The sequence below is a fragment of the Brassica rapa genome, unplaced genomic scaffold (genome assembly GCF_000309985.2).
Source record: "Brassica rapa cultivar Chiifu-401-42 unplaced genomic scaffold, CAAS_Brap_v3.01 Scaffold0025, whole genome shotgun sequence".
Lineage (NCBI taxonomy): Eukaryota > Viridiplantae > Streptophyta > Magnoliopsida > Brassicales > Brassicaceae > Brassica > Brassica rapa.
Window position 1 is genome coordinate 12,501 of NW_022609971.1, and position 7,707 is coordinate 20,207.

The 7,707-nt window shown below is 45.4% G+C and overlaps 1 long non-coding RNA gene across 1 annotated transcript in view; it reads left to right on the top strand.

Moving 5' to 3' along the window:
• LOC117129556 overlaps positions 1-2,430 on the top strand; it is a 4,927-nt gene extending 2,497 nt beyond the window's left edge. Inside the window, exons 2-3 of the long non-coding RNA XR_004453191.1 lie at positions 561-564; positions 2,219-2,430. This is a non-coding gene — a long non-coding RNA (uncharacterized LOC117129556). The remainder of the gene's footprint in view (positions 1-560; positions 565-2,218) is intronic.
• Positions 2,431-7,707: the final 5,277 nt, after the last annotated feature.

Here is a 7,707-nt window from a genome sequence, read left to right on the forward strand (position 1 = left end):
GTAAGTGTGAAGACTCATCAGTTCTGAGTCATGTGGGGTGGTTGGTTGATTGACTTAGGATCTGATGGGCATTATTAGTCCATGAGAGGACTTGGCTCCAGAGGAGCATACGCTTAAGACTTGATAGCACTGAGCCATGGCCTTGGCCAGTTCAGGGGTGATGTCCATGGCCTTGGCCGGACTGATCATGATCGGGATCCATATGATCTGGGTCGATTCATTGGATTCCGATTATGGGAATCTCTTAGTTGGAATTTATCATGAGTTTTCATGAATTTTAATTAATTTTTGGAGCACTTTTGGAAGTGGCTAGAAATGTAGCTGAAAACTTCCCAAGGGTACTTGGTATGTGTGGATGGTTGGCTGAATGACTATGTACCAAAAGGAAGAGTTTATGCAGGTATAAGAGATCTGTACGAGTAGACGTGGAGCTGGTCGAAGCTACCTCACAGCTCTATCAGCTGGTCGAGAGTAATGGAACCTGAAGTGAAGTGGTTCAGCTCAGCTAGCTGGATGAGCTAGCTAAACAGCTAAGTCAAATGGGACAATGAGCTAACAAGCTCTGTGGATGTGGCAAAGGTATGATCTAGCAATGTTACATAGATCTAGATAGAATGGTTAGGGGAATGGAACTTCAGATTTGTATGCCTTGATTTGGGTTCGGGATTGACCTTGGAGCTAGATGGTAGTTGAGTATACTAACCATTATCTGAGGTTATTCGACCAGACAAGTATTGTGGGAACCGAAATTTGCAATGTTGATTTTCGTTTAAATAAGGAAACTAGGAAAACCCTAATTTCCCAGAGGTCCCAGATATCTGCTAATACCACACGCCAAGCAATGAGAACACGAGAATAACAACGATAAAGTATAAGAAATCGAAAACAGAGCAAAGTAGATCTTATTCTGAATTCGCGTTTGAGCGTTACAACAAGGTAAGATCCTGGGCTACGAGAGCTGTCGGCGAGATTCCTAGTTCTAAAACCCTAAGACGGCAATAACCTAATTGAGTCGCAGCTCGAATAACAAAAACGGAAATATGCCAAAATTGGTCTAAGTGCTAAGTTTGCTCTGACAAAATTCTCTCCCCATGCCTCTCGCCTAGGACTCCTTATATACTTGTTCCACGGTCGGTTTACGCTTTTACTCTTCTGCCCTTAAGCTGTCATAGCATAAAATGTAGATATTCCATTTTTTTCGATCTTCGTAATTATCTTCAAAATTTCGTATTTATCCGCGGAAACTTGACATTTATCCTTCCTTGCGCGCCAAGCGTAAACCGTCCTACGGTTTACAAGCTTTTGGTTAAGAAATCGTAGGATGGGCCTCGAGTCGCGTTTTAGGTCCCTTTGGGCCGTCTTCCGACTCGAAGCGTTTACTGCGTCTTCTTTCGATAAAGATCGAACTTTTCGCAGTTTTTACCGCAAAGTTTGAACAAAGTTTGATCGATACTGAGTTAGCTGCAGTCTTCAGGAGATAGCATTGAAGGATAGACGAGAATGCATGGACTAGTGTCGTATTGACGTTTCAGAAGAGCTCGGTCGCTACGTAGCAACCAAGCGGGACGGACACTCGGTCGCTACGTTGCGACCGAGCTCGAAACCAAGGACGCTCGGTCGCTAGCTTGGCTTCGAGCTCGGTCGCTACTTTTTCGTCCGATGTCTCGTTTTTCCTCCGAAAAGCTTTTCGTAAGAAAGAATCTATTTCGAAAAAGTATTTATCAAAGAAAGTTCTCATTCTCTTCCTCGGACGTTTTGAATGTTAACTTTGTCGTAACCGCTTTTGACCCCAACAGTTATCCCCCCAGCTCTTGAGAGTCGAGACTCTAGCGCGCGGTTTGACGATTTTGGCAAAGTTAGGCGTTTTTGGACGAAGTTTATACTTTAAACTCCGCGGAAGAAAAATCATCGAGGAAGTATATGTGTTAGAGATATGAATTCCGAACCTAGACTTCTATAAGTAGTGAGCTCTTGTCATTCATTATCTTCACACCTTCCCTTCTTCAAACCATCAAAAACCTCTCTAGCTCCATAGCTTTTGCTTTCAACATGTCTTCCTCCCAAGGTGACAAGAGAGATTCCGACGTCGAGATGGGCGATGCCACCTCTCCGGCTCTGATTCCGACTTTTCCGGCTACAGCGCCGGCTTGTGTTGCTGGTCACCTCTCATTCCGAGAGAGACTAGTTCGTCGACAAGCCGAGAAGGAACTGGTTCTAGCTGGCACCGAGTTCCCATCTTCTTCTGCACGGGCCGTTGCCCCGGGTCATGGGATCGAGGTCGTGGTTCCGCAAGACGTAATAACTCTTGCAGGCTCGGGCATTCCAGACGCTCAAGCTCTACCTGCCAGATCGTCCATGACTCCGATCCTTGTCGAGGATAAGGAGAGGGCCACTGACTCTATGCCTTCTCCTCCGGCCAGGAAATAAATCGTTCTAGCGTCGCGCTCCTAGTGCTGTTCCGGTTGCTCATCCTAAGGGCCGAAAGAGGAAGCTTGCCAAGAGCGGTGACGGAGAATCTTCGCAGCACGGGGGATCGAGCGTCGTGTCGGGACTTCGCGGAAAGGTTTATCGCTCACTTGATTTCTCAATCGTTTCATATACATTTTCTCTTGGACTTAGTTTTAACTTTTTCCTTTTTGTTCACAGTTTATGTCATTGATCGATGGGATGATCAGTGAGTGCGGTTCTGAGACCAGTCCTCTTGCCGGGGAGTTGGTGGCGCTGCAGGGTAGATGGTCTGAAACCGAGGCCATGCTGACGGCTGTCAAGGATTCTCATTCCGCGATAGTGTCGAAGCTCGAGGTTGCGATAAGGGAGCTCGAGAGAGACCTCGGGAAGACGGCGAGTTCATTGCTCAAGGAGAAGAAGGCCAGTAAGGCCAAATCTTCAGAGGTGCGTCGGCTCCAGCGTCAGATCGAGGGCGATGCAGGATTAGCAAGCCGCGGGATCCAAGAGGCAACGGATGCTCTTTGCTCAAAGTTTCAGGCTCGCATGGCGAAGATTTCTGCTTTTCTGGGTTCCCTCGAGTGTATCCGGAGCAGGGACTTAGCTTTGGTGACGATTGAGGGTGGGATGGCCGTGGTCCAGTCGTTCCAAAGTGAGGCTCCCCTGACCTTGGAGGCTGTCTGGCTGTAAGGGAGATATGGCGGCCGTGGATGGAGATTTCGATCTCATCCTAGCTGACCTGAATTCTGCGTGCTTCCTTTCGACGTGTTCAGAAGACCCAGAGGGGAAAGACCCGATGGTTGGAGAAAACAGAGGTGACGCGGCTCCAGGCTCGAACCAGGCGACGGGTGAAGAGGGGGCGTGAGTTCTGAGGATGACTTGGGTTAGATCTCTTGTGAGAGATTTGTTTTTTATGTTTTTATGTTTCGGCCTTAAATGGCCTTATTTCGTGTTTTGGGACTGGCCGTGTGTGGCTTTGAATCCCTGCCGCTCTGCGGCTTTTTATGATGAGATAATCAAATGGTACTCTTTTTTTTTTACGAGTTAGTGTATGGTGGGGAAGGAAGATGATGAGTTGTCGTCTCATATCCTTCTTCGATGTGAAATATTTCATTCAACATCTGTTTCGAGAGTTCTTCCGCGAGATATAGGCTTCGCGGGATATCTGAAGATGTCGAATATAAACATAGAGGCATGGTTTTGGGATCTCGTATCTTTTTGATATCATGCCTTGAGATGTTAGAGACCAGTGCGCTGGGTTTAGGGCAAGACCTAGGTTTACTTTCGGTTTTAAGATTTATGCGGTGACTAGCCGGCTATCGATTTATCTGTCGTGATTTTAACCTGATTCGTGTCGATTTAAAGTCCGCGATAGGTTCTCGGCTTACATGACTTGTTTGATACGAATCGAGTGTGACACCCCCAATCGTAAATGACCAGAAATGACACGGTCGATGTTCCTCGATGGTCGATCCGAGGTTCTCAGAATACTTCCGATCGCCTTAGACCAACAACCAAAGAACACCAACACTCCTATCAGATATCACTCTAAGCTTTTCAACCCGAAGAAGCAATACCCGATAGTTAGTTCATCCGGACAAGGACTAATATCATATGGAACCCGTACTTAAAAAAACATTCTTTATATATCATTCAAAAGGCTCTTACAAAATTTGCTATAAATTAACCTCGAGGTTTTCGGTCAATAAATCTTATACATAAGAAATATCAAAACGCCTTTGCAAGGATAATAAAAATACCGCTGGCTAATGATGTTCCTTCCCGTCCAAGAGTAAGGTCTCCCGCCTATTGGTTACCTGCATCACAAATGAGTCATGAGTAACTAGTTTATTCAGTGATCCTAGTCCCGCACCCCAACGTATATTAGTAATATCTCGAGCAATCAACTCCATTTGTATGCAGTGGAAATATATTCTATAACTAATAAAATACATAGATAATGCATATAGTTTCATCAATGTGAATCTTATCTTAAACATCATCTCCACGACACCCGCCATTCACTCATTCTTATAATATATATATATATATATATAGACTAAACCCGGAAAACCACCAAGGCTAACCGAGCCTAGCGGGGAAATAAATATAACTACCATCTCCATTAGATATTCCAAGATCGAACATCTAACGCTGCATGCAGTTACACGGCCTCCAGAGTGCGACCCCATCATCGTGTCTTCGTAACCTTGTTCTGTATCGCAGGAACAATTCACGGTAATGCGGGAACTTTTGGGAGAGTGAGTATACAATAAAACTTCACATGATTTATACTTACATATTCAATACTATACAAATGTATTAGTACTTGAGAACAAGTACTAAGGTTTGGAATAAACCTCTGTGATCATTCATAAATATGTATTAAGTGTTTACACTAAGTAAACACCTCACCAATTAAATATTGATCAAGAGACAAAGCCTATCAATATCTACATTTAGTACGTTCAATCAAGAAATATTTATTCACTACTCATTACTCATCTATCTAGACTCACCTTTGATTCCATGAGATTGGCTAGGGAAGACTAGACTCGAGCTCAACTAATAGCACTACATTTCACTCCGGATTCAGAATGTATGGATACAAGATCAGTCAGGTCGATTCGAACAGAAACTCTAATCAGCTTAGTTCAAAGCAGTTCAGTTCGGTTCAAACATAAATCGTTTCAGCTAAGTTGTCTTGATGCTAGGGGACCATGAACTGAACTAATATAAATCCACACAAGGGATTAAGAAATTAATCCAGAGAGGAGGAACAACAACTCAGCCAGCTGGTTACAATCTAAACTGATTTGGATCAAAAGGCAAAACAGTTTACCGGTTCAAATCAAACACTGTCTGAACTCAACTGATACTCCACTTTAAGATGAAGCCACGCCAAACCTGATCAGTACCACATCAAGAAAAGGTCGGACTCAATCAGAACAAAGCTGAATCGCAGTCAATCCAACAGAAATGCTCACATAAAACCGATCCACAAAACAACTTACATCTTTACCAATTAAAATCAAAGGCTGAAGAACATGGGTGATTCTCAACTTCAGGACACCAAATCTCCAACTCTTTACCACACAAATACTCACTGATTTAAGTCACAAGATGGTGAGGAAGGTTCGTCCTTGCTCAATTCTGTTCTGTGAATATTTTTCAGAATTTTTCAACAGATTTTTCTCTCAGATTTTTCTCTCTTATTTCTCTCTTTCTCTCTGAATTTTTCTCTGGTTTTTCTTGCAGTAACACGGACAGCCACGGACGTCCTTTTTTGTGCTGACGGACAGCCACTGACAGCCACAGACCTCCTCTGTGTGCTGACGGACACAAACGGACACACACAGACAGCCACAGACGTCCTGTGTGTGCTGATGGACACACACGGACGTCCTGTGTGTGCTGACGGACACCCACGGACGTCCTGTGTGTACTGAACAGACAGCCCACGTGGGCCAAAATCACCCGAACAGTCCACGGGAAGGGCCAGCGTTCTGAGTCCAAGCACCAGCGTGCTGATATGTATACTGATGGACAGCCACGGACGTCCTGTGTGTGCTGATAGACACACACAGACACACACAGACAGCCACGGACGTCTTGTGTGTGTTGACGGACAGCAACATACATCATGTGTGTGCTGACGGACACCCACAGACGTCTTGTGTGTACTGAACAGACAGCCCACGTGGGCCAAAATCACCCGAACAGTCCACGGGAAGGGACAGCGTGCTGAGTCCAAGGAGCAACGTGCTGATATGTGTCCTGATGGAAAGCCACGAACGTCCTGTGTGTGCTGACGGACACACAGGGACACACACAGACACACACGGACAGCCACAGACGTCCTGTGTGTGCTGATGGACAGCCACGGATGCCACAAACGTCCTGTGTGTGCTGGCGGACAACCACGGACGTCCTGTGTGTACTAAACAGATAGCCCACGTGGGCCAAAATCACCCAAACAGTCCATGGGAAGGGTCAGCGTGCTGAGTCCAAGGACCAACGTGCTGATATGTGTACTGATGGACAGCCACATACATCCTGTGTGTGCTGATGGACACACACAGACACACACTAACAGCTATGGACGTCCTGTGTGTGCTGACGGACACACACGGACGTGCTGTGTGTGCTGACGGAAACCAACGGACGTCCTGTGTGTACTGAACAGACACCCCACATGGGCCAAAATCACCCGAACAGTCCATGGGACGGGCCAGCATGCTGATATTGTAAGACCCATTCCTGGTCTCTCGACCCAACTGGATACGAATGCTTACTTATTAATTTCTTTGCTTGTTGTGGGAACCGAAATTCGCACTGTCGATTTCCGTTTAAATAAGGAAACTAGGAAAACCCTAATTTCCCAGAGGACCCGGATCTCTGCGAGAGCCAACGACAAGTAACCAAACAAATGCGGAAAATATGAGAAAACATGATAAAACGAATTTACAAAGAAAGTAGATCTTATTTCGAATTCGCGTAAGAGCGTTGCGATCATTACAAGAGAATACAAAGGCTTTGGCCGCAGGGGCCGTCAGCGAGTTACCTAGTTCTAGCAACATAAAACCCTAATCCTAGTTGAGTCGCAGCTCGATAACAAAGGACGAAAAAGATATCTAAAAGGCTTAGATTGATTTCGGACTGAACCTTGTTAAAGGCTGCCTACGTACCCCTTTCGAGGATCAAGCCGAACGTAGTTCAATTGATAGAGCTGGACAAGAGATCGAACTGCCTGGGCGAGTTCGTCTAGTAATTGAGTGCCAGTCATAGAAACCGAACTTGTCGAGAATAAAGCCTAAAGTTTCTAAGTGCAAAGAATTCTGAGTCTAAAAGAGCCCCCTCCCTTGCTCCTCGCCTAGGACTCCTTATATACTAGCTCCAAGGTCGGTTTACGCTTTTACTCTTCTGCCCTTAAGCCGTCATAGCATTAAAATGGAGATATTCCATTTTTCCCGATCTTCACAATTATCTTCAAAACTTCCGTATTTATCCGCGGAAACTTGACATTTATCCTTCCTTGTGGACCAAGCGTAAACCAGGCTGTGGTTTACGGGCTTTTGGTTAGGAAAATCATAGGATGGGCCTCGAGTCGTGTTTTAGGTCCCTTTGGGCCGTCTTCCGACTCGACACGTTTACTACGAGTTTTCCGCGATTTCTAATCCGCGAAGTTTGATCGATGAATTAGAGTGGCGGGAAACATGGACTATGCTTGCTACGGTCTTCGGAGATAGCATTCGAAGGTTT